Source organism: Capsicum annuum, chromosome 1 (genome assembly GCF_002878395.1).
Source record: "Capsicum annuum cultivar UCD-10X-F1 chromosome 1, UCD10Xv1.1, whole genome shotgun sequence".
Taxonomy (NCBI): domain Eukaryota; kingdom Viridiplantae; phylum Streptophyta; class Magnoliopsida; order Solanales; family Solanaceae; genus Capsicum; species Capsicum annuum.
Genome location: NC_061111.1, coordinates 175,113,769 through 175,137,321, shown reverse-complemented (window position 1 = coordinate 175,137,321; position 23,553 = coordinate 175,113,769). Strand labels below are relative to the sequence as shown.

The window sequence follows — 23,553 nt, the reverse complement described above, 5'->3', positions numbered from 1 at the left end:
TATAAGGAGCCTAGAATGATAGAAGTTGGTAGAGCATGTCAGGCACCAAGGATTTCTACATCTATTTGAGGAAATAACACTAGTGGTTTTTTAAAATAAGGTGCAAGGAAAGCTTATCAATATGGATAATGAATCGTAGGGCAAGATCTTGATGTACCTATAATAGGTGTGAGATCAGTTATGAAATAGCATACCTCAAGTGAGTTTATGATGAATGTATCAAAGATAGGAAGAATATCAACATTTACAGTAAAAAGGAAGTTCTTAAAAATAAATATTAGCTGGTATTTGAGTTCATCAACAAGGTCCTGCTACAAAGTCTAGAAAAGAGAACAATTACCTCAATTATTGACTTGTTCTTGATCGAATGTCTGAGTAAGTTTGAGTTAATAAGCTTACCAGGGCACATGAAGAAGGTAATCTGTGAGAAGGAAGGGAAGCATGGAATGCCATATGGGTACTTCCTCAAAAAAGTCATCGATCACCTTGGGGTAATTGAGAATTATGTTAGCAGCAAAAGACACTGAAATAATATACCTAAAAATACAAAATCAGAAGTTTTCTTTTGAGGGATCAGGTGCCACAGATGAACTTGCATGTGAAAATGCAAAATTGTAGACAAAAGTGGCAGAACTAACTGGTAAAGTTCAAGGATTGAATTATAAAGTGAAGGACCTTACCAAACTATTGTTGGATGCTCACAGTGCTGAAAATGTAAGAATGGAGATACTTATTAAGTCCTTTTCCCCAATCCTCCATCTACCTGAGCCCTGTTATCCTCATTCCCTTATCAACCTTATGTCAGCTTCACATCTTCGTTCTCATAATGACTTTTTAAGGACAATTATTTTTATATTGATTATTTTAGCTTATTGTATCGGTACTTATCCTGATTAATCCTAAATGAATCTTTATTTAGGATCTTGATTTATCTCCTTTGCTTTAAAGTTGTTCTACATAATAGTGTTGCCCCAGTAGTCATGAGTTAACTAATATGTTCTATCTTTATTCTTGGTTTACTGTTCTTACTTTTTAATAATTCCAAAAGGGGGAATACTGAGTTCACGTGTAGGGAGCAATTACTAGGTGAATTGAGTTGTAGATTTTAATGACATGATGATAGGGAAAAGTATATGATGTGTTGAATAGATGAATGAAGGTGTATGTTGATAGAGGGAAGCAAACATATGCTCAGATTTTTTGTTGAAAAAGACAACAAAGGACCAGGTCCCTATGTTGCATGATGGATAAAGCATGATTATAAGGGGAACATTCATCTTCAGGTGGTAATCACACTAATTAAATATGATGAATGTGCATTGATTCCCAAAGCTGAATGGTTGGTTTTTCATCATAAAAAAGGAATAAAATTAATATATGTAGTTTTGATGATGAGCATCTAACTACAAGAGATCAGGTCCCTCGATGTGCAAGCTACAGTACAAGTAGTACCCATTGTCTGTATTATTTTGTCCTCTCGTGTAACAAACTTACAGGTGATATTTTGTACTAATTAGGATAGCTGGTCCAATAATCTTTCAGCCCTAATCATCACTCAGCTATAAAAGGAAAAAGATGCCCCTTCATCAAATTAGCATTTGCAAAAATCAAAGAGTGAAGAGAGCCAGCAAAATCTTCATTTCAAGATTGCTCAAGCATTACTCATGTTTTTATCTTTGCAGTATGCTTAACGAGTGAGTGAGTGTTATTGAGTGAGTATTGATTTGTAATTGAACTACTCATATTATAAGAGTAGTGTTTTCTTTTGTTGAGAGAGGTGTTTTGGTAGAGTTGCCTAAGCTTGTGACTGATTAGAGTTAATCAGTAGAGAGGGTCCTTGGAGAGTTACCAAGATGAGTTGGTATTAGAGTTGCTACTAGCGAAAGGAGCGTAGAGGTAGGCTGAAATCTAGACTGTAATCAGGAGGTTGATTATAGCGGATTTCTTTGGTGCTTGTAAGGACAAGTCGTGGTTTTTTTTTTCTAGTTTTCCACGTAAAAATCCTTGTGTTTTTACTATTCCTGCACTGTCTCTTAATTTCTGGTTAGTTTTGGTGTACTTTGCTTGTGATTGATTTTGAGGGACCTGGTCCCTCACTATGTGGTGCAACCCCTAAGGGTTTTAACACTTAACATGCATGTTTTGAGATTTATGATTTATATTAGTTTTTACTTATTGCATTCACCCATGTATACTTAGTATATTCTGAAAGTACTGACCACATAAATATCTGTGTTATATTATTTCATACTGTAGGTTTGGTGTTCGTCTTTAGCAGTACAATTATCCACAACTACCACCTCCTACACCTCGTAAGTTGGTGAGTCCTCATATTCTGTGTCACGATCTAAAAATCAAGGGTCATGATGGAGCTTGCCATGGCAAGCCTTGAGAAGTAAACCTATCACCCAAAATGATATGGAATAATAGATAATACCAAAATCCAAGGCAAGAATCCTAGCGCAGAGTTGAACCACACACATATATATAGTAAAAATGGAAATACATAGTTAATTATACCAAATCAAATTCCAAAACTTGGTGTCACCAGGTAAGAATATAAGTAATACAACTCGAGATCAAATACATAAAGTGTCTAAATAAGAACAATTCCATCTATGAATACTAATAAGGACATAGTCTAAATACGGAAAAGAGTCAACTATGGACACATGAAATCGACCGTTACCCTGAAAGCTCCAAATGTCGCTCGAATCAACCACCGTGAGGCGTACTTGAACCTGGATCTGCCCCAAAATGGCTGCAGTACGGGTGAGTACGGTCAAATTGTACTCAATAGGAATCATAGGCCGATTGAGCAAAGAAGAAAATAAAGTATACGAAATACACATTAAGGGCACGCGACCTACAACCGAAAAATGTCCCAAACAGTAGCTTAGATTGTCTCCACTAATAATTCTATAATATTAACATACACCAAAGCAAATACGAGAAAGAAATACAAGTATACAAATATTACACATACAAGTATAATAAAGGAAAACATATGGATAGGTATCACATCAAGGAAGGTAATATACCACAGAAAAGTACAAAGTAAATACTAATGCAATAAAGCTGATGATGATGAGAATTATGTGATGCATGAGGTTGTCGCACCACCTCCGAATACACCTACGAAGCTAAATCTTTCTGGCATAGGACCCATGGGGGGTTTTTCAACCCGTATACCACCAATATCCAATACCAATATCCATAACTCCTCTACGGCACATCTATCGATAGAGGGTCTTAAAGATGTCACATTTTCTGTTAGAAAAAGCCAGTGTTCTTAGTATTTCTATTATTTCCACATTGGTACCAATATTTTATAAATGTAAATGATATCAGGATGTAATGCTCACATGCAACAAGAATGAGTATTTCTATGTCCAACCAATATTGCAACCAAGTGAGCCGAATATTCACTCAATATTTCCAACCATCCATGAATTCCAATATAATCCATATTCTAATAGAATAAAAATACATTAAAGTACATCATTTATACCACATTAGGCTTTTTCATCATATAAGATCCAATTAATTTCATGTACACAAGGCCAACAATATCACATATGACCGTACATGGTCACACATAGCCACTAATATTTTAAATTCCACCAAATAACATTAATATATAGGTACCCACATGGGAATAGCATAATAAATATAGCCATTTTCATGATTAGTTCCCACACCCATAACATAACTTTGTATCAACATTACATACCTAGGCCAGTCTAAAGAAAGCTAAGCCATAACCTACCTCAAATATTGAAATCGGTCTGCAAACCTTCAATCCAAAGACTTAATCCCATGAACAAACTCGAAATCAACTAATACATTAAAATATAGAATCTATGTGCCAAAAAAAAGCCAACGATACCCATGTTGTCTATTTTCAAGTCAGAGTTAATACGGACCTTCGAAATGAACTTTTAAAAAAGAAGGAAGAGACCATAATTTTATGTTTTAAACAAGTTTCTCAGACTCTTAGGAGTCTACAACTGAAAACCCAAGAAAAAATGAGTAAAAAATAAGATCCAAATCGAAGAAAAATTATTTTCAAACTTTACCGATAAAAATCCCTAAAGTTCATGTTAAAAATTGAGAATTGCAGTTGTTTTGAAGTGAAATTGAGAGAAAAGTGATAATTTTAAAATTAGAAACTCACCCAAATGAGAGCAAATTGAAATCGGGGTATAAGTTGGATAAATATAATTTGTAGGTCTTTCAGGCCAAAATTTCCAATTTTTCCACTTTTAAATCTACATTAAAACAAGTTTTAAATGATAAAGTTGAGGGGAAGTAATTGAAATAGGTGCGTTACAGCTTACCCAAGCTTAGAAATGGAGGAAACTGCTTAAAATCACAAAACTCTAAGCTCTAAGTCTCAAAATTGGTGAAAAATGGCAAAACATGGGTACTTATTGTACCCAAGCATCGCATACGCGATCATCGGGTCGAGTGACTACCGCTTACCTGACCATGTGTTGCATACGTGGTACCTCACCTGATGGCATTTATCGCCTAAGCGACCCTGTCATCGTATAAGCGAGTCTCGCAATCGCGACCAAGAAGTCATGTAAAAGACACTTGGGTATGGTCTGCCAATTGCGTAAACGACCAACCAGTCACTATACGGGTGCACTAGCTGGAGACTTGGAGAATTTCAATTCTCTGTGAACCCCTCAGGATTCATTTGGAATCCCATGAATGCAAACGAACTATGCTACCCTATCAATTCAATGCTTCGTTCTTATTGGTGATGTCAATTTTTTTTAAAATGTTGTTTTCACAATATTGACCCCCAAAACTCAATTTCATAACTTCCCAAATCGAGGATCAAAATGAGCTATAAAAGCCATAAAATTATACCAATTATGTTATAAATCTAAAATTAACATTTTGGATCTGCTGGCACAGTCTATTTTGTCATTCGATGCAAAAATTAAAACATATTGACCGAAGTCAACTATAAGTATTTTCAAGCCATCAAAAATCATACTATCACATAAATCATATCGAAATGCACCGAGAATTGTTCCAATTATTTTCACACCCTAAAAATACCATAAAGTAACCACAAAATGGGTAAAATTATCAAATCACTTAGCAATAAATATCTCACATAAATCACCAAAAATCAGGTCATTACATTCTGAGGGCCAAGTCTATGGTTACATTCAGATGTTCAGCTATTTCTAAGTTCAGACTTTATGTTTTGCTTTGAGTCAACTAGGGTCTACTCTTGTGGATCTTCATTATGCTTAGAGGCTTGTCAAGACTTGTCACTAGTTGTTGTTTTTTCTATAAGTTTTCGATATTATTTAGTTTATAGTATTTTATTGATAGTATTCACCCACTTAAGCTCAGGTTATTAATTCTAGCTTCATCTTATATTTTAAGTATATTTATCATGGTATATTGCTGAGTACATACCATCGGTTAGATTTGAGGCTACTCGTAGTCCTAAGCACCGTGTGATGTTTAGGGGTAGTATCGAGGCATTATAAACATGGTATTAGAGCCTAAGATTTTAAGAATCCTAGAAAATCTGACAATCCGCATTACTTATAGTCTGGATCATGGGTGTGAAGCACGCCACACTTATGAGCAAGGGTATACGGGATATATTAGGAGTTATATTTTCTTTCATGATCTCTATTATGCTTTGAGGTTATCTCTATCTGCCCTGCTTGTGCTTTCACATAGCAGAGAATGCCTCATCACAGAGTTTACAGTCATATAAATAGGGACCAGCTAGCCCTACTACTAGCTGGCAGACCTTTTGAATAAGAATGTCTCCCATCCTGAGTTTTGGGATGCTTTTGTTAGACCCCACAAAATTCTAAGCTTGATTTAGTCCTATAAAAGCTAGTAAGGGGTACCAAACTTAGAAGAATTCAGCTAAGTATTCATACTTAGAGTTATTTTAGCCTTCATAAGTTGGTGATCCTTTTTCACGACCCATATATCCTTTAAATATCAATTTTTAGGTTAATTCATGATCAGGAATGTCAGTAGGTATTCTCGAATAATTTTTGGATTTTTCAGACTTCATTTGAAACACATTTGAAAGCTCAAACCAGTGGATCGACGTGATCTCAATGCGCTGCATCGCCCATCACGTCGATGAGTATTTTTTTCCCAGCTCCCAGTGCAAATTCTAGTGAACCAACACAGACTTGATATGATGTGTTGGCTATCGCATCGATTCCAATGATGCGACACATCGGTCTACTCATTGCTAAATCAGTTTTCAGTTATTAAAAAGTTGCGACCTTAGGGATAATTGGGTCTTTTCCCACCTTATGTCAGCCCCTAAAACATGAGATTAAGCCTCTTTAGAGGTAAAATCCATTCATCTTTCTTAAAATTTCTCAAGAAGGAAACCTTAGGATCTCCAATTCAAGATTCAGCCTTCAAAAACACTCCATCATTCTTCGCAAATTTGAATACCAAGGTATGTGAAGTGTTCATCCAAGGGTTTCCTTCCACCCTTGGAGTTCAAGAAACTCTTTTTTAAGTACAAGTTGATTGATTTTATGGATTTCATGTTGGATCTTGAATGTGTTAATGATTGTAATGTTAATGGTTATCTAATTCCAGTGCCACCAGTGGTCAGCACCAGAACTGATTGTATGCCCTCTAGTCCCGACACAATCAAGAAAGTTCTCCTGATGTGGTTAGGTGTACATTATAAGTCTTTCATTTACATGTTTATGCTTTGTTAGATCCTGGGGCTTCACTCTCTTTGGTAACCCCTTATATAGTTATCAATTTTGGAGTCAGTCCTAAAATCTTCATAGAACCCTTCTCAGTGTCTACCCTAGTAGGTGTCTCTATTATAGCTAGATGGGTATATAAAGATTGCCCAGTTACCGTACCCTAGAGAATCACTCCAGTTGATTGCTGAATTAGATTCATTCAGTTTTAGTTTTCAAATAAACTAGTCATCAAATGGAGGGGTAGTACCTTAGTGCTTAGGGATCAGATGTGTTTTTGGATCCTTTCTCATAATCCTATGGTAGCATATGGCCTAGAGTTAAAAGAAAAAAACCCATAAGTTTAGCAGTAGTAAATTGGGGATAATATTATTTGGATTTAGTAAATTTTGTATACATGGGGATAGTTGTATGAGGGTGAATCAGTAGTCTTGAAACTGTGCATGCGAGATTTTAAGTTGTTGATTTAAAATTATATGTTGTTGATGTTGGGTATGTTGGTATGATGGTAATTCTCATGGTTTAGGGAGAAATGTAAGTTTATAAATATGATATTAGTAGGCTATTAAGGAAGTTAGTATGGTTCATTAAAGGTTTGGGCATATCCATGTTAAGTTTTAGAATCTAAGTTTGAATCTTGGATTATTGAGCTAATAGAAGGAGGAGTTGAAATTCTAGATGGTGTAAACTCATGGTATGATGATACTACTAAAAATTCTAAGTTAGTCAGTGTTTAAGTTGTTATATGATGATTGTTGGGGCTATAGAAAGCTAAGAATTGTATATTAGAAAAAAGTACCAGCAGTGGGCCTTACATTATATGGCGTAGTCTTTCAGGGTGAGTATAGTATTTATGTGCCTTATTATACCTCAGAATCTAGTGTGAAGTGGTGAAAGTTTAGCTTAGAGATTATCCCCACAGACTTAGTATAATGGCTTTAGGCTAAGGGGAGATGATGGGACCAGTAATCAAGTCAGGCTCTCAGATTCTAGCAGTAACACCAATGTATTATAGAATAGTATTAAGGGAGGAAGATGCCTGGCCCATTCTTATCTTAGTGCAAAGTGTTGTATTTTTGTTATCAAGACATCTACTCATGCCTTACATGTTAGCTCCATGATCATAGTTTATATTCATGCACATCATAGAGAATCATGTGCTCTCCTAGTTCCTAGTATGAGGAGTTCTAGTTCACTCGGCAGTACAATTCATATTCCATGAAATCATGAACTCCAAACTCAAGTCATACAGCTCATGACTCATGTTCTCATGTTTTACAGAATGTTCAGCTCCAGGTACTCATGGTACACTCTTAATGATCAACGAAATTTAGATTATGTCATGTTTGTCCCTAATTTAGCTTTCTTTGATGAATTCATGCTTTTGATACTCTATTTCTCGGGCCTCAATTAAGTGTCCATGTTATGCATAGTATTCTTTCATGTTTCAGGTCCTCATGTTCTAACCTTTCAGTGACTTCTCCTTATGTAATGATAGTGGTAATGAGTGATTGTTTATATGAGAGAGAGTAAATGATCCTTGTTAAAGAAAAGACTATAGCATGCTTGTTGTATCTAAGGCTAAGATCGAGGTATAAGCTTTTTGTATATGTCATGGTTAGTTGAGAATTCCATGTGTGTCTTCATAAGAGTAGTGCAAGAAAGTTGTTATTGATAGGGGTTTAGAGAAAATTAGAAAGATGTTTTTTTGGTTGTTTAGAAGTGCATATGTGGTTATGATGGTAGGCTTGAAGGTCATATTTGCATATATGTGGATGAATGCACTGCACGTTAGTGAATGTCTAGTAAGAGATTGAATATAGTTGCTAAAGTGATAATAAGAAATATTCATAAGATGAGGAGTTGTGAAAATACAGGGTGGGTCGAATTCATGATTCATGCTAGTATTAAGTGTTATGCGTGCACTTTGCAGATTCGAGTAGGCTTGAACATAGTGAGAGAATTTAGTTCAACTCAGACTTCACTAGGTAGAGTTCTCAGTGCTTATCTGAATATTTTCAGTAGACTCAAGTGAAGTGCAGTTTTGAAGTGGAATGTATAGTTGAGTATAAGTTTTCAGTATAATTTAGTCCGTTTAGCCAGCAATTCAGTTAGTAGTCAGATAGACAAGTTCCTTGGTTTTCCATATTCCAATATAGTCGTACTATTTGAGGTTTCATGAATATAGCCATTCCCAGAGGTAGTTCATTCGTATCCATGTAAATTGTGAATCTAGTTCAGTCCATGCATTATGTTTCAAATTTTAGATATTTAGTCATGATTTAGTTCGTAAGTATCTGGTGCATCATCTCAGTCTTTTCTTAGTATTCAGCAAAGTCAATATCATTCAGGGGACGAACAATCCCAAGGGGGAGATGTTGTATACCCGAGTTTTCATGTCCTAAATCTCTCAACCTTTCTCCACAAAACAAGATCCAACTTAAAGTAATGGGTACACATAAGTTGACTCTCTCGTTTCTATCTCAGCCTTATAACCATTCTCATGTCCATATATGTATTCAGGAAATCAGTTCATCCATGTATCATGTTTTAGACTTAGTCATGTAATCATGTTACCAGTCATGCAGGTTCAATATATAATCTCAGTTATCCCAGTATTCTCAGCTAATCAATCTCATTCAAGGATGAATATTCCCAAGGGGGAAACCATTGTATATAAAAGGGGCCCAAGAGTTAGAAAATTTCACTAAAGACTTAGTCATTTTGAAAACCCCTTAAACTTCGATGATTATATTTTCGACCTTCCCGGCCTTAGAATGTCGATTTTAAAGTTGATTCATGATTGAGGATGTCAAAAGTGCATCTCGGGTGAGTTTCAGAATTTTTGGACGAGCGTGATGGCATGTTTGGATTTCCAAAATAGCTCCACAGGGATAAGCCCACATTGCGTTCCCCAGTTTACTGGTAGGGGTGTGCATGGCAGAGTCCGCGATGCATACTCCGGTCCTGCGAACCAGATCCCCGCGAAGCATCTTCCATCGTGGCTCCCCTTAAATTCTAGCTTTCAATCACGTTTTTCAGGGGCATTTGGGTCTTTTCCCTTCACCCATTTGGTCCATAAAATGGGATTAAGGGTCCCAAAAGGCAAAATTAATCATTCTACTCATAATTCTCTCAAAAGAAAACAATTGTCTCTCAAGAACAAACCCAAGCCTCTTCAAAATTTAAGATCAAACTTTAAGAAATCACCAAGAACCTTCACGAATTCTTCAATTTAGGTATGTGTGATGTTCATTCATGGGTCCTTTTCACTCATGGAGTCCAAGAATCCGTTTTCAAGTTTAAAACCATGATTTTTTACACGTTATTATGAGTTACCTTCATGAAGTTATTATGAATCCTAATTATAAATTATGTTTACCAAGTGTTTTCATTGGAAAATGTCCTTGACACGTTTGAATGATGATGTTCACATGTTAAATCATAAATTCATGATTTTAGTATTTCAATTATGTTACAATAACATGTTTTAACCATTCTCATGCTTAAGCCTATGAATTTCATATGTTTGATTAAATGCCTAAATGATTTGGGTTTTGAACAATGTCTACTTATTGTGTTTTTGAAGCTTCAGTATGTTCCTATTGTTATTGTTATTGAGTCTCGGGGGTTATGAATACCCGAAATTTAATTGTTTACCTAGTTTTCAGTATCTACGGAGTGATTTATGTTATATCATGAGAAATATCATTTAGTTAGTAATGTGGTCAGTTGTTAGTCCAATTAAGCTCAGTTGAGGCCAATAATCAGTGTCTTTCAGTTGGGAGTAAAACTTAGCACCGAGTGAACGTAGGGATGGTGTCTCCCCCGTCAATAGGCATGAGGCACTTGTCTCCCCCATTAGTAGATATGAGATATTAGTAGCAGTCCCTAGGTTCCAGATCTACGGCGCCACCATTGACTTTAAGGGGTCCCTCATCAGCTAGGCATGACACTCTCGTCCTTCGGCATATCAGATTAGTGGATCCACACTGCCAATGTTAGTACCCGTGGCACGGTACTGACCCCCTTCCAACTGGGGTTACAGGTTGGACCTTGGTAGTACATTGAGGCCTGTCGATTATAGCTATCTCTGATGAGTGGTGAGTTTACCTCTCACTTGCACTCATTATTCATACACATTACCTTGTTTTGAATGAATAAATGAGACAAAATCTATGGATAAATGCACTAATATCCACTCTTTGCAGGCATAAAATTGAGGAGACCAAAAGATGTGGATGGGAGTTGAAAATGATAAAAAAAGGGGCAAATAAGAGTGCAGCTGAAGACTCAAAAGGGCCTCAGGTAGCGCGATCGTGGTCTGTGCATAGCAATCGCTGTCAGCTAATTTGAGGATTTACCTAGCCTCAGGTAATGCGGTCACGATTAGAGAAATGCGATCGCAGTCGGTCAAGTTTGGCCAACATAATGCAATCGATCACTCATAGTCGCGACCGTGTCAGTGCAATCACAGCGAAAAATCCATGGTCGCGACATAGCGGGAGGAATGAGTAAAGGGCATTGTGGTAAAATTAGATAGCTGAAGCAAGCCTTATAATGGGGAATTCAAAAACACTTTAGGATATAGAGGGAAGAACCCTAGAAAGAGAGTGTGGAAAATTAATTTTGTTCATTGTTTTGTAATTATTGTTCCAACGCGAAGTTAGTGAATTTGAATTGTGGAATTGAAGATTATTTGACCCTCTCTTATTATGAATTCCATGGATACACTGCTTGGTACAATTCTTTTCTCCTATCTAATGGGTAGCTAACTTCTCTAGTCTTTGTATTATGTTGAACTAGAGTGTAATTTGCATTTGGGTATTGTTGTGTTTGTATGATTGTTAGTTGTTGAGTATGGAATTCTCCTTTGATTGAGGTTATGAGTTGGAATTTGATGGGTGAAATCCCCAAATCTCCAAATGGGTTTGATAGGTGAAAACCCCAAATACTAGAAACCTTTACATCCTCAAAAAAGGGATAAATGTGAACATTAGGTAACCCATAACATCCTCAAAAGAGGGTTATAGGGGGACAAGACAATGGTGAACAATTGAGTCTATGGTTTACTACCTTTAGCAAACTTAGAAATAAGTGTTGTAGGAGTGTAAATCATGTCAAGAGCATCATCCTAGAAATAGGGATGATTGATTGAGGTCTTGGGTGATTATGAAAATGTTTACACTTATGAGGTGCTCGAAAGAGCCAACGGGTGAAATCGTTGTGGTTTTGTTGAAAGATTGACCCCAATGAACTTTGACCTAGCCTATCTTTTTGTTAACAACTAAAACTTCATGTGGAACCAACATTAATCCTCAAGCATTACCTCTAGGTAGACATAATCCCAAGATTTCCTCTAAAGCTTGAATTCTAATTAAAAGTTTTATTCACCAAGTGCTTGTTAAAGTTTGTTGTGAAGGATTCCCAAACAAATCCCCCAATTTTATTTTACATGTTGTTTTTGTTAGCATTTTGGGTAATCTCATAGTAATTTGAGCACCCATAGTGTTTGAAGTCTACAATTCGCTCCTTGAGATTCGACCCCAATTCAAATTGGGTTACTTGACAACGACTGCCTCACCCTTCAAACATGGAAGTGGGTTGAGCATTATCAAATGGTGCCATTGCCGGGGAGTGAAATATTGATTTTGTTTGTGTGGTGTTATTTTTACTAGAAAATACCTAGAGTGGTAAAATTTAATTTCTTTGTTATTTTTATCTTTGCGCAGGGAATGATATTATTCCCAAGTCATCATGAGTCATGGGGACTCGGGTTGTATTGGGACCGGAGATCATGAAAATGCAATGCTCATTCCCTCTACCGAAGAGCATGGAATATTTTACGTTATAAGTGTGATGATGAAATTGCTCCACTTAAAGGGACTATTCGGGGATGAAACTCATGAAGACCCGAATGCTCATTTAAAGGGTTTTGTGGAAATATGTACTCCATTCAAAGTCGCACATATATCCCAGGAGTCCATCCGGTTACACATTTTTCCATTATCTCTCATGGGAAAAGCGGTGCTATGACTAAAGTCTTTACCCGCCGGATCCATTACTTTATGGACAAGTCTTATATAGATCTTATTAGGTCAATACTTACCACCATCTAGGAAGTTGAAGTTTAGGGATGAGATTGTTCATTTTCTCCAACACCACAAAGAATCATGGTACAATATGCTTGGGGATGATTTAAAGAAACACTGTTGAAATGTCCCACGCATGAGGTGCCGGAGAAGATGCTCCTCCAAATCTTCTATCGATCATTGGATCAACAAAATAAGGCCGTAATGGACAACACATCCGGTGGATCATTTATCAACTCACCATATGGGATTATTTTAAAAGTCTAGGACCAAGTAGCAATTTGGTGTATGTGTTACGACATAGAGGACGCCGAGATGGCCATGGGGGCTCCCTCCTCGTCCTTTGTGTGCATTGATGGGAAAGATGAAGAGGAAGAGACCGATGCAAAGATGAGCAAAGTAATTTCTTTCTTTGAGCTCCTTATTAAGCATGTGTTGGGAGACTCAATGGAAAGTGTAAGTATGATAAATGTGATAGAAGTCAAAACTTGTGTGAAGACAAGGAGGAAGAGGTGATTGGTGCTAACGTAGGGATGAGACCTAGGAACTCGAAGGGTTTCCATCTTTCTCTAAAAGGACAAGATAAGAATCAAGGTCAAAATCGAGAAAATCTAAGCATGGCACATTTTGATAGGAGAAAGGAGATTGATATAGATATTTTGGCTCGAATCTTAAGTAACGTTGCGAAAACCAGAGAAATGGTGAATGAAATGTGAAGTGAATTCTCCATGCTCCACCAAACGGTTGTGTCTCACTCCTCCACTATCCAACAACTTGAAGCAAAATTAGGCGAAATATCAAAATATATAATGGAGAGGAAAATTGAAGAAATGCAAAATGGGGAGGCAACAAAGGCAAAGAGAAAAAAACCCAAGGTTGAAGAGCCAAAGTTAAATGAGATGTTGATGACAAAGCCAATGAATAACAAGTGTCAAATTGTTTCTATACCTTCAACCCCTATTCATTCTCTTTTCCAAATTTGGTCATTGAGAATGGGAAAGCATGATAAAACTCAACAAACTTTTCGATAAATTTAGCAACCTATCTATTAATATACCTCTTATCGAGGCATTGCATGACATGTCAGGGTATGATAAATTTATGAAATATTTGGTGTTCAAAAAGAATCTTTTGGCGGATGAAACCATAGAGATTACTCATCATTGTTTCTCTATGATGACAAGCACATATGTTGAAAACAAAAGGGATCCCAGTGCATTTACAATCTGAGGAACCATCGACGCCTTCACATTCACTAAGGTTGTGTGTGATCTTAAGGCAAGTGTAAACCTCATGAATTCTTCTATATTACACAAACTTGGATTGAGTAAGCCAAATCCCACCAAAATAAAGTTGCTTATGGCCGATCGATCTATTAAGAAGCCTATAGGGATCCTCTACAACGTTCTAGTAAAAGTAGACCATTTTATTTACCTGGCCGACTTTGTTATTGTGGATTGTGAAATAGACGCCAAAATCCCCATTATCCTTGAAAGGCCATTTTTATCTATCGGGAAGGCATTGGTAGATGTGGAGTCTGGAGAGACAAAGTTTAGATTGAATGGTGAAATGGTGACCTTCAACACCTATAAGACTATGAAACAACCAATGGATCGACAAGTTATTTCGATAATCGATGTTGTTGATGGTGAATTGTCCAACCATGTCATTGTGGGCTTCTAGAACGACCCTTTAGTTAGTGTGCTTTGGAATTATGGGAGAGAAGAAGTAGAAGAGTATGGTGAAGTGGTGGCTTCTCTAACCGGGGTTGGGTTTCACACCAAAAACCCGGTTAAAATAGATTTTGATCTTAAAAACCACGAAAGTCCACCCGCCAAACCCTTCATCCTTGAACCTCTCAAAATCGAATTAAAGCCTTTAGCATCTCATCTCAAATACATGTTCTTAGGAGAGGATGAGACTTTGCCAATCATTATTTCTAGTGACCTAAATTCCTCTCAAGTTGAAGTATTGACCTAATACCAAGTGTAGAGCACAAAACAAGATTGAACCAACCCATGCAATAGGTGGTTAAAAAAGAGATTATAAAGTGGCTTGATGCGGGAGTGATCTATCCTATATCCAATAGCACGTGGGTGAGCCCGGTTCAATGAATTCCAAAAAAAAGTGGTATCATGCTAGTCGAGAATGAAAAAAATAATCTCATCTCTATCCGACCGGTCATCGGATGGCGAGTGTGTATGGACTACCAAAAATTGAACTATGGATCGAGAAGGACCATTTTCCAATGTCATTCATAGATCAAATGCTAGATAGGCTTGCCAGAAGAGGGTGGTATTGCTTTATGGATGGGTACTGGGATACAATCAGATTTGTATCTCTCTGGAGGACCAAGAAAAGACGACTTTTACTTGCCCATATTATACGTTTGCATTCAAGCGAATGTCCTTTGGGTTGTGTAATGCCCCGGCAACCTTTCAATGTTGCATCTTATCAATATTTACAGATATGGTTGAAGACTCCATGGTAGTATTTATGGAATACTTCTCGATAGACGAAAATTCTTACGAGTCATGCCTCAAACACTTGAATAAGGTACTTGAAAGGTGCGTGGAAACAAACCTTGTCTTGAATTGGAAAAAATGCCACTTCATGGTCAAAGAAGGAATTGTCTTAGTCCATAAGATCTCGATAAAAGGCATTCAATCTGATCTAGCTAAGGTTGAGGTAATTTCCAAGCTCCTACCCCCCATTTCCGTAAAAAGTGTTCAAAGTTTACTTGGCCATGTCGGGTTCTATCGCCTTTTCAACAAGGATTTTTCCAAGATAGTGCACCCTATGTGTAAACTTCTTGAGAAAGAATCTAAGTTTAATGGACTACAAAAAATTGAACTCATGGACCAAGAAGGACCATTTTCCAAAGCCGTTCATGGATCAAATGCTAGATAGCCTAGTCAGAAGAGTGTGGTATTGCATTTTAGATGGGTACTCGGGATACAATCAGATTTGTATGGCTCCGGAGGACAAATACAACACAACTTTACTTGCCCATATAGTACGTTTGCATTGACGAGAATGCCCTTGGGGTTGTGTAATGCCTTGGCAGCCTTTCATTGTTGCATGTTATCAATATTTGTGGATATGGTTGAATAATCCATGGAATTATTTATGGAAGACTTCTCAGTAGTGGGGAATTATTTTGAGTCATGCCTCGAACACTTGAATAAGGTACTTGAAAGGTGCGTGGAAACAAACCTTGTATTGAATTGGGAAAAGTACCACTTCATGGTCAAAGAAGGAATTTTATTAGGCCACTAGATCTTGGTGAAAGGTATTCCAGTTGATATAGCTAAGGTTGAGGTAATTTCCAATATCCTTACCCTCCCCCCCCCCATTTTTGTAAAAGGTGTTCAAAGTTTCCTTGGCCATGCGGGATTCTATCATCTTTTTATCAAGGATTTGTCCAAGATAGAGCACCCTATGTGTAAACTTCTTGAGAAAGAATCTAAGTTCAACATTGATGAAGCATGTTTCAAAGCCTTCGAGCATCTAAAGGAATTGCTTATTTCAGCCCCAATTATTGTGGCTCCGAATTGGTCATCCCTATTTAAGGTAATGTACGATGCAAGTGGTATTGCATTGAGGGAAGTGCAAGGATAAGATTTTTCATCCCATCTACTATGCTAGAAAAACCTTGAATGACACCCAATGCAATTACACCATCATCGAGCATGAATTGTTGGTGGTTGTCTATGACTTTAAAAAGTTTTGAGCCAATTTTCTAGGCACGAAGGTGGTGGTGATACGGACCATTCCACTCTCAAGTATCTCATGGAAATAAAGGAAGAAAATCTGCATTTAATTAGGTGGATTTTGTTATAACAAGAGTTCAACTTTAAGGTGAAATACCAAAACGGGTGCGAGAATCAAGTGGCCAATCATCTCTCTTGACTCAAAGGCAACAATAAGAAGCATGGAGAAATGGAAATTGATGATGCTTTCCTCTATTAATTTATCATGTCTACCGAGGGAAACAATACACCATGGTATGCTGATTTTGCCAACTATGTAGCAAGTGGTGTGTTTCCTGAGGTACTGCGTTACCATAAAAAATGATTTTTATTTGATGCGAAGAAAAATTTCTGGGATGAGCCTTTTTTATTTCTAAAGTGCACCGATGGAGTTATTAGACAGTGTGTTATGGATTTAGAAATAAATGGCATTTTGGAGGATTTCCACTCATAACCTTACGCGGTCATCATGGAGGATCCAAACTACCGCCAAGATCCTTTAATGCGGATTCTATTGGCCTTTCATACATAGGGACACCATTGAATGGGTTAAATCTTATCACAATATCAAATGCATGGTAGTATTTAAAGAAGGCACAAGATGCCTCTCAAGCCTAACTTGGAGATGGAACTCTTTGATGTATGGGGAATCAATTTCATGGGTCCTTTTGTGAGCTTCTTTGGAAATAAGTATATCTTGGTGGCGGTCGACTATGTTTCTAAATGGGTGGTGAAAGCCATAGCACTCCCCACTAATGAGAGCAAATATGTTACCTCATTCCTAAAAAGGAATATATTCACAAGGTTCGGCACCCCTCGGGCCATCATTAGTTATTGCAGTTCACATTTTTGCAATTGAATGTTTGGTGCTCTTCTTGATAGGTATAGAGTTAATCACAAAGTCTCCACCCCATACCACCCCCAAATGAGTGGTCAAGTAGAAGTCTTAAATCGCAAAATCAAAGCCATACTCCAAAAGATGATAAATGTATGCCGCACAAATTGGGCAAAGCAATTGGATGAAGCACTTTGGGCCTATAGAACGACCTACAAAATCCCAATAGCTATGTTGCCCTATCAATTGGTGTTTGGTAAGGCATGTAATTTACTCTTTGAGCATTGAACATAAGGCTTTGTGGGCTTTGAAGAGATTAAACATGAACTGGGAAGAAGTATCCAGGGAACGGGTGACACAACTCCATGAGATGAAAGAGTTTCGACTAAAAGCTTATGAGAGTGTAGCTCTGTATAAGGTGAAAATGAAGAAATAGAATGATGCTAAAATATTGCAATGAGAATTCCATGAGGGAGAGTGGGTACTCCTCTACAACTCCCGTTTGAAACTCTTTGTGGGAAAGCTCTACTCAAAATTATTAGGACCATTTGTGATTTTGAAAGTCTACTCAAGTGGTGCAGTCGAGTTGGAAGATAATGAAGGGACAAAATTAGCAGTCAATGGTAAAGGGGTAAAGAACTATAATGAGAACATCTCCGCAACGGCCAAGGTGGAGTGCATGAACTTCAAAGATGTCATATGGTGAAAGGAGAGAGTCGTGACGCAATGTTAAATTAGGCACTTGATGGGAGACAACCCATCCTTAACTCATTTTTGTTTGTTTTGATGCTTTGTAGGTATTTTAACATAATTAGTGTGCATAGAAAGATAGGGGGGAAACAGAGCTAAAAAATTGATAGACGTGCAGAAAATGAAAAAAAAGCAAAAATAAGGGATTTCAGTCTCAGTTACCATGACCGTAGTCATCAGAACGAGATCGTATCAATGCAACTACAGACATATTACCGTGATCGTAGTATCAGATTCCTACATCGCCTACTGTCCACAAGAGCCTTTCTCATCCCTTCTACTTTTTAAGTTTTGAATTTACTTTAGTGAGGGAACTTTAAGCTTTTAAGTTGGGGGTGTTGTATTGAGACTATTTGAGATTTCTTAGCTATGAATGAACCTTTCCCGATGATGGATTGAGTAACGACTCAAGAATGCAAGAAAAGTCTACAGACCTGTAGCATTGATATTTTGGGTTGCATTAAGATCTATTGGCGAAGTCTGAGTAACCATATGGTGGATCACCCATACTATGAACTCTAATATGAGACGATAGATTGGATATTTTCCATGATTACAAAATTATATGTGGTGCGGACGCAAAAGCAAACAACCCCCTCTGTCCAAAAATTTTGAAAAATTCAAAGGTGGACATGAAAAACTTTGTGACAAGATTTTCCCTCTTTCTATGACTCTAAAAGTTAACTTCAAAGAATAATAAATACTTCATCTTTGTCTTGAGTTGGTAGAACGATTGAATCCCCTTGATGACATTCGCATGCCATATATGTGAGGTTAATTGTCTCCATCTCATATGTACTTGTACTATCTAGAACTTGCCTCTTTAGTCTTTCAAAGCTAATTTTTGACTGTTCTTGGTTGGTAAAATTATCATAGGCTATCTTGTGATTTTATAAGTCCACTTTAGTCTAAAGAGCCTACCAATACATAAGAGTTACCCCTAGTCACCCTCTTCGAGCCTTTGGACCTTTCTTTGGCAAACGTATTACAAGTCGTAACCCTTCTACTCATCCGCCCTTGAACCCTATCCTCCTTGAACTTGAGAATACAAATTGAGTCTAAAAGTCTAAGTTGGGGGTGGTGGAAAGAGAAAGAAGTATAGTTGGTCCACAAAGTCTTAAGAAGGTTCCTACAATCTTGAGAAAGTGAAGCTTTTTTTGGATTTGAATAAAGAAAAGATCTCATAAAGGAAAGAAAGGCTTCATCTATGTGCAAAAATTATAGCAGAAGAAAAAAAAAGTGGGAAAACCAAGAAAAAGCAAAGGTAGGCAAAATAGTAAAGTGAAAAGAAGTGGCACAATAAGTGAAACATGAAAAAAGTACGATGTAGAAGTTCAAGAAGGGTGTAGCCTTGTGTTCCTAAATTGATATCCTATCCTACCCTAAACCTACATTACAAGCTCAACAAGCCCTTTGTGATTCCCAACCAAGTGTAGTCATTGTAGTGGTGATTGAAAATAGGGGCAAGCCTATGGCACGATACTTGTTAACATGGAGAATTTCTTGAGAGAGTGAGTGATTGCACTTAAAATTCCTTGTTGCATAATTAATATCTAGGTGTGTAAATTTCTCCTCTTCTGTGAGAAGGAATGTTAACTAGGTGAGATAGGTGATTTTGTCATCTTCTGCATTGTGAGATATTCGGAAGTATTACATGTTTGAAGTCAGCATGTGAGTCATTTCTAGAGTGTTAGTAGTTATTACATGGTTGCTCCTCGAAGTCTATTCCATTCTTCACCATTACATTTTATGAGAAGGGAAGTTGTTAAAATCTTATTTTACCATGTGTAAATAGCTCTTTGTTGTAGCAATCTAGTTTGAGTCATCATGATCATTGGGTGATATAATGTGAGCACACATATGAAATTGTCTCATAGTAAGAGATAGAGGTTCTTGAGGATAAGCAAGGTCTTAAGTTGGGGGTGTTGATGAGTGGTGAGTTCACCATATATTCACACTCATTATTTGTGCACATTATCTAGTTTTAAATAAATAAATAAGACAAAATATATGGATAGATGGACTAATATCCAATATTTGAAGGCATAAAGTTGGGGAGACCAAAATATGTGCATGGGTACTAAAAATGATAAAAAAAAAAAAGGGAGCAAAGAAGAGTGCAGCTGAAGACTCAGAAAAGGACCTCAGGTATCGCGGTTGCGGTCTATGCACCACGATCGCTATCATCTAATCAAAGGATTTACCTAGCCTTAGGTAACGTAGTCACAGTCGAAGGAATGTGATCGCGATCGGTCAAGTTTGGCCAACGCAACATGGTCGCTCACTCAAAGTCATAACCACGGGAGCGCAATCGCAGCCAAATCTCCTCGATCATGACCTAGCAAGAGGAATGAGTAAATGGCATTGTGGTAAAATTAGATAGCTGAAGCAAGCCTTATAATAGGGAATTCCAAAACATTTTAGGATATAGAGGAAAGAACCCTAGAAAGAGAGTGTGGAAAATCAGTTTTGTTCATTGTTTTGTAATTATTGTTCCAACCGAAAGTTAGTGAATTTGAAGTGTGTGATTGAAGATTATTTTACCCCCTCTTGTTATTAATTCCATGGATGCACTACTTGGTACAATTCTTTTCTCCTATCTAATGGGTAACTAACTTCTCTAGTTTTGGGATTATGTTGAACTAGAATATAATTTGTGTGTGGGTATTATTGTGTTTGTATAATTGTTAGTTGTTGAGTAAGGATTTTACCTTTTCTTGAGCTTATGAGTTGGAATTTTATAGGTGAAAGCCCCAAATATCCAAATGGGTTTGATAGGTGAAAACCCTAAACACTAGAAATCCTTTATTATCCTCAAAAGAGGGATGAAGGTAAACATTAGGTAACCCATAACATTCTCGAAATAGGGATATAGGAGGACAAGGTAATGGTGGACAATTGAGTATATGGTTTACTACCTTTCGCACTATTAGAAATAAGTGTTTTGGTAGTGTAAATTATGTCAAGAGCATCATCCTAAAAATAGGGATACTTGATTGAGGTTTTGGGTGATTATGAAAATGTGTACACTTGTTAGGTGCTCGAAAGAGCTAACAGGTGAAATCATTGTGGTTTTGTTGAAAGATTGACCCCAATGAACTTCAACCTAGCCTATCCGTTAGTTAACAACTAAAACTTCATGAAGAACCAACATTAATACATATGTATTACCTCTAGGTAAACATAATCCCAAGATTTCCTCTAAATCTTGAATTCTAATTAAAAGTTTTATTCACTAAGTGTTTGTTAAAGTTTGTTGTGAAGGATTCCCAAACAAATCCCCCTATTTTATTTTACATGTCATTTTTGTTAGCATTTCGGGTAATCTCATAGTAATTTGAGGATCCATAGTGTTAAAGTCTATAATTTGTTCCTTGAGATTCGACCCCAATTTAAATTGAGTTAGTTGACCACAACCGCCTCACCCCTCAAACATGAGAGTGAATTGATCGTTAACAAGCTCCCACAGTCACAGTTTAGTATTTAGTACAGATCTCAATTTCAAGTTTTCTTGACCATAGCATACAACTATCAGTTATTCAGTATCAATATTTTAGTATTTCATTTTGCAGACTATGTCAGAATCATGTTTTATGCTTGGTCAGGCATTCTCAGATTTTTACAGGTTTTATGCATTCTTACTCAGTTATCTCATGTTATTCAGTCAATTATTATCTCATGCATATAACCCATACATTTTATCCTAACCTCATCTCATATACCAGTACATTCAAAGTACTGACCGCATACTCATTTTCTTGTGCTACAATGTCCTATATCATAGATCGGATGCTCAGGTTCCCTACTGTGCTTACACATTCCAGCGCATCAACAACAGTATTAGTGGTGAGTACTCATATATGGAGGATCGTTTATGTTTACCTTAGTCTACCAACTTAGTAGTTAGTCGAAGTTAGTTGGGGACTTGTCCCATCAACTTCTCAATTAGTTTGAGGCTTTTCAGTCTATTTCAGACAGCTAGTTAGCTTACCAGATGTTATTATCAGTTTTCTCAGTATTGTTTTCAGACGTTTTCAGAACTATGATTTTTAATCGCATGTTTCAGTATTTAAAACCTTATGGTATTTTTAGTCAAATTCCGTACATGTTATTTTGTTATCAATTTTATTCAGTTCTTACAACAGGTACCAGCTCATGGGTTAGCTTGTGGTCTCTCGGGACTATAAGCACCGTGTGGCATCCAAGGTGTATTTTCAAGGCATTACAAGATATGTTAGATGGATTTGTATGTACTATAATGACTCTAAAGTTGGGTTAGGATGTGTTTTGAAGCAAAATGGAAGAGTAATAACTTATTCCTCCATACAACTTAAAGATCATGAGAAGAATTATCTGACTCGCAAATTTGAATTAGCAGTTGTTGTGTACTTTATAAAAAATTGGAGATATTATTTATATGGTGTGAATGTGGATGTTTCACTCATCCTAAGAGTCTCTAATACGTTTTCACACAGAAGGAGTTATATATTCATTAGAGAAGGTGGTTGGATTTCCTAAAGAATTATAACATAAATGTGCTCTACCATTTGGGTAAGGAAACTATGGTAGCTGATGCTTTGAGTAGGCTGTCTATGGGTAGTGTAGCCTATGTGGAAAAGGAGAACAAGGATTTGGCCAAAGAGGTACATAGATTAGCTCGATTGGGAGTGTATTTGCATGACCTAAATACTGGTGGATTGATGGTTCTAAATATTTTAGAGTTGTCTCTTACGATAGAGGTAAAGGAAAAACAACGTAATGACCCATACTCAATTAGCTAATAGATGGAGTTCATTAGAAAAAGGTGGAGGTTTTCTTCTAAGAGGGAGATTGTGTTCTTCACTATCAGGGTTATCTATGTTTCCCAATATGATGAGTTAAGAGAAAGTATATTACACAAGCTCATAGTTATAAGTATTCCATGCACCCTAGTGCCACAAAGATATACCACAATTTGCAGGAAGTCTATTGGTGTAATGGTATGAAGAGAGACATAACAGAGCTTGTGGCTAAGTGTCATAATTGTTAGCAAGTAAAGGATGAGCACTAAAGGTTAGGAGGTATGCTTCAGGATATTGGCATCCCTACTTAGAAGTAGGAGGTTATGAATATGAATTTTATTATTAGGCTTTCTCAAACTAGGCGTCAGTGTGATTCAATTTTGGTCATTATGGATCGAATGACCAAATAAGCCTATTTCATGCTAGTTAAGTCTTTAGATATGGTTGAAGATTATACTAAGTTATATGTTCATGAGTTAGTGAAACTCCATGTGATTCCCTTGTCTATTATTTCGGACAGCGATACTCAGTTTACTTTTCACTTATGGAAATTATTTTAGAAAGGCCTTGGTACAAAGGTGAATTTTAGTATGGATTTACACCTACAGACAG

At 36.9% G+C, this 23,553-nt stretch overlaps 2 long non-coding RNA genes across 4 annotated transcripts in view; both read left to right on the top strand.

Moving 5' to 3' along the window:
• The window catches only part of LOC107841720, a 30,607-nt gene extending 8,341 nt beyond the window's left edge, over positions 1-22,266 (top strand). For 2 of the 3 annotated variants that reach the window (XR_007052693.1, XR_007052692.1), the window contains exons 2-3: positions 21,733-21,785; positions 21,945-22,266. This is a non-coding gene — a long non-coding RNA (uncharacterized LOC107841720). Of the gene's footprint in view, positions 1-2,256; positions 2,321-21,732; positions 21,786-21,944 lie in introns of all 3 variants that reach the window. The other variant, XR_001665428.2, reaches the window with a different exon arrangement.
• LOC124896341 lies at positions 8,172-11,442 on the top strand. Its single transcript, XR_007052704.1, has 2 exons — positions 8,172-10,834; positions 10,943-11,442. It is a non-coding gene; the product is annotated as an uncharacterized LOC124896341 (long non-coding RNA).
• Positions 22,267-23,553: the final 1,287 nt, after the last annotated feature.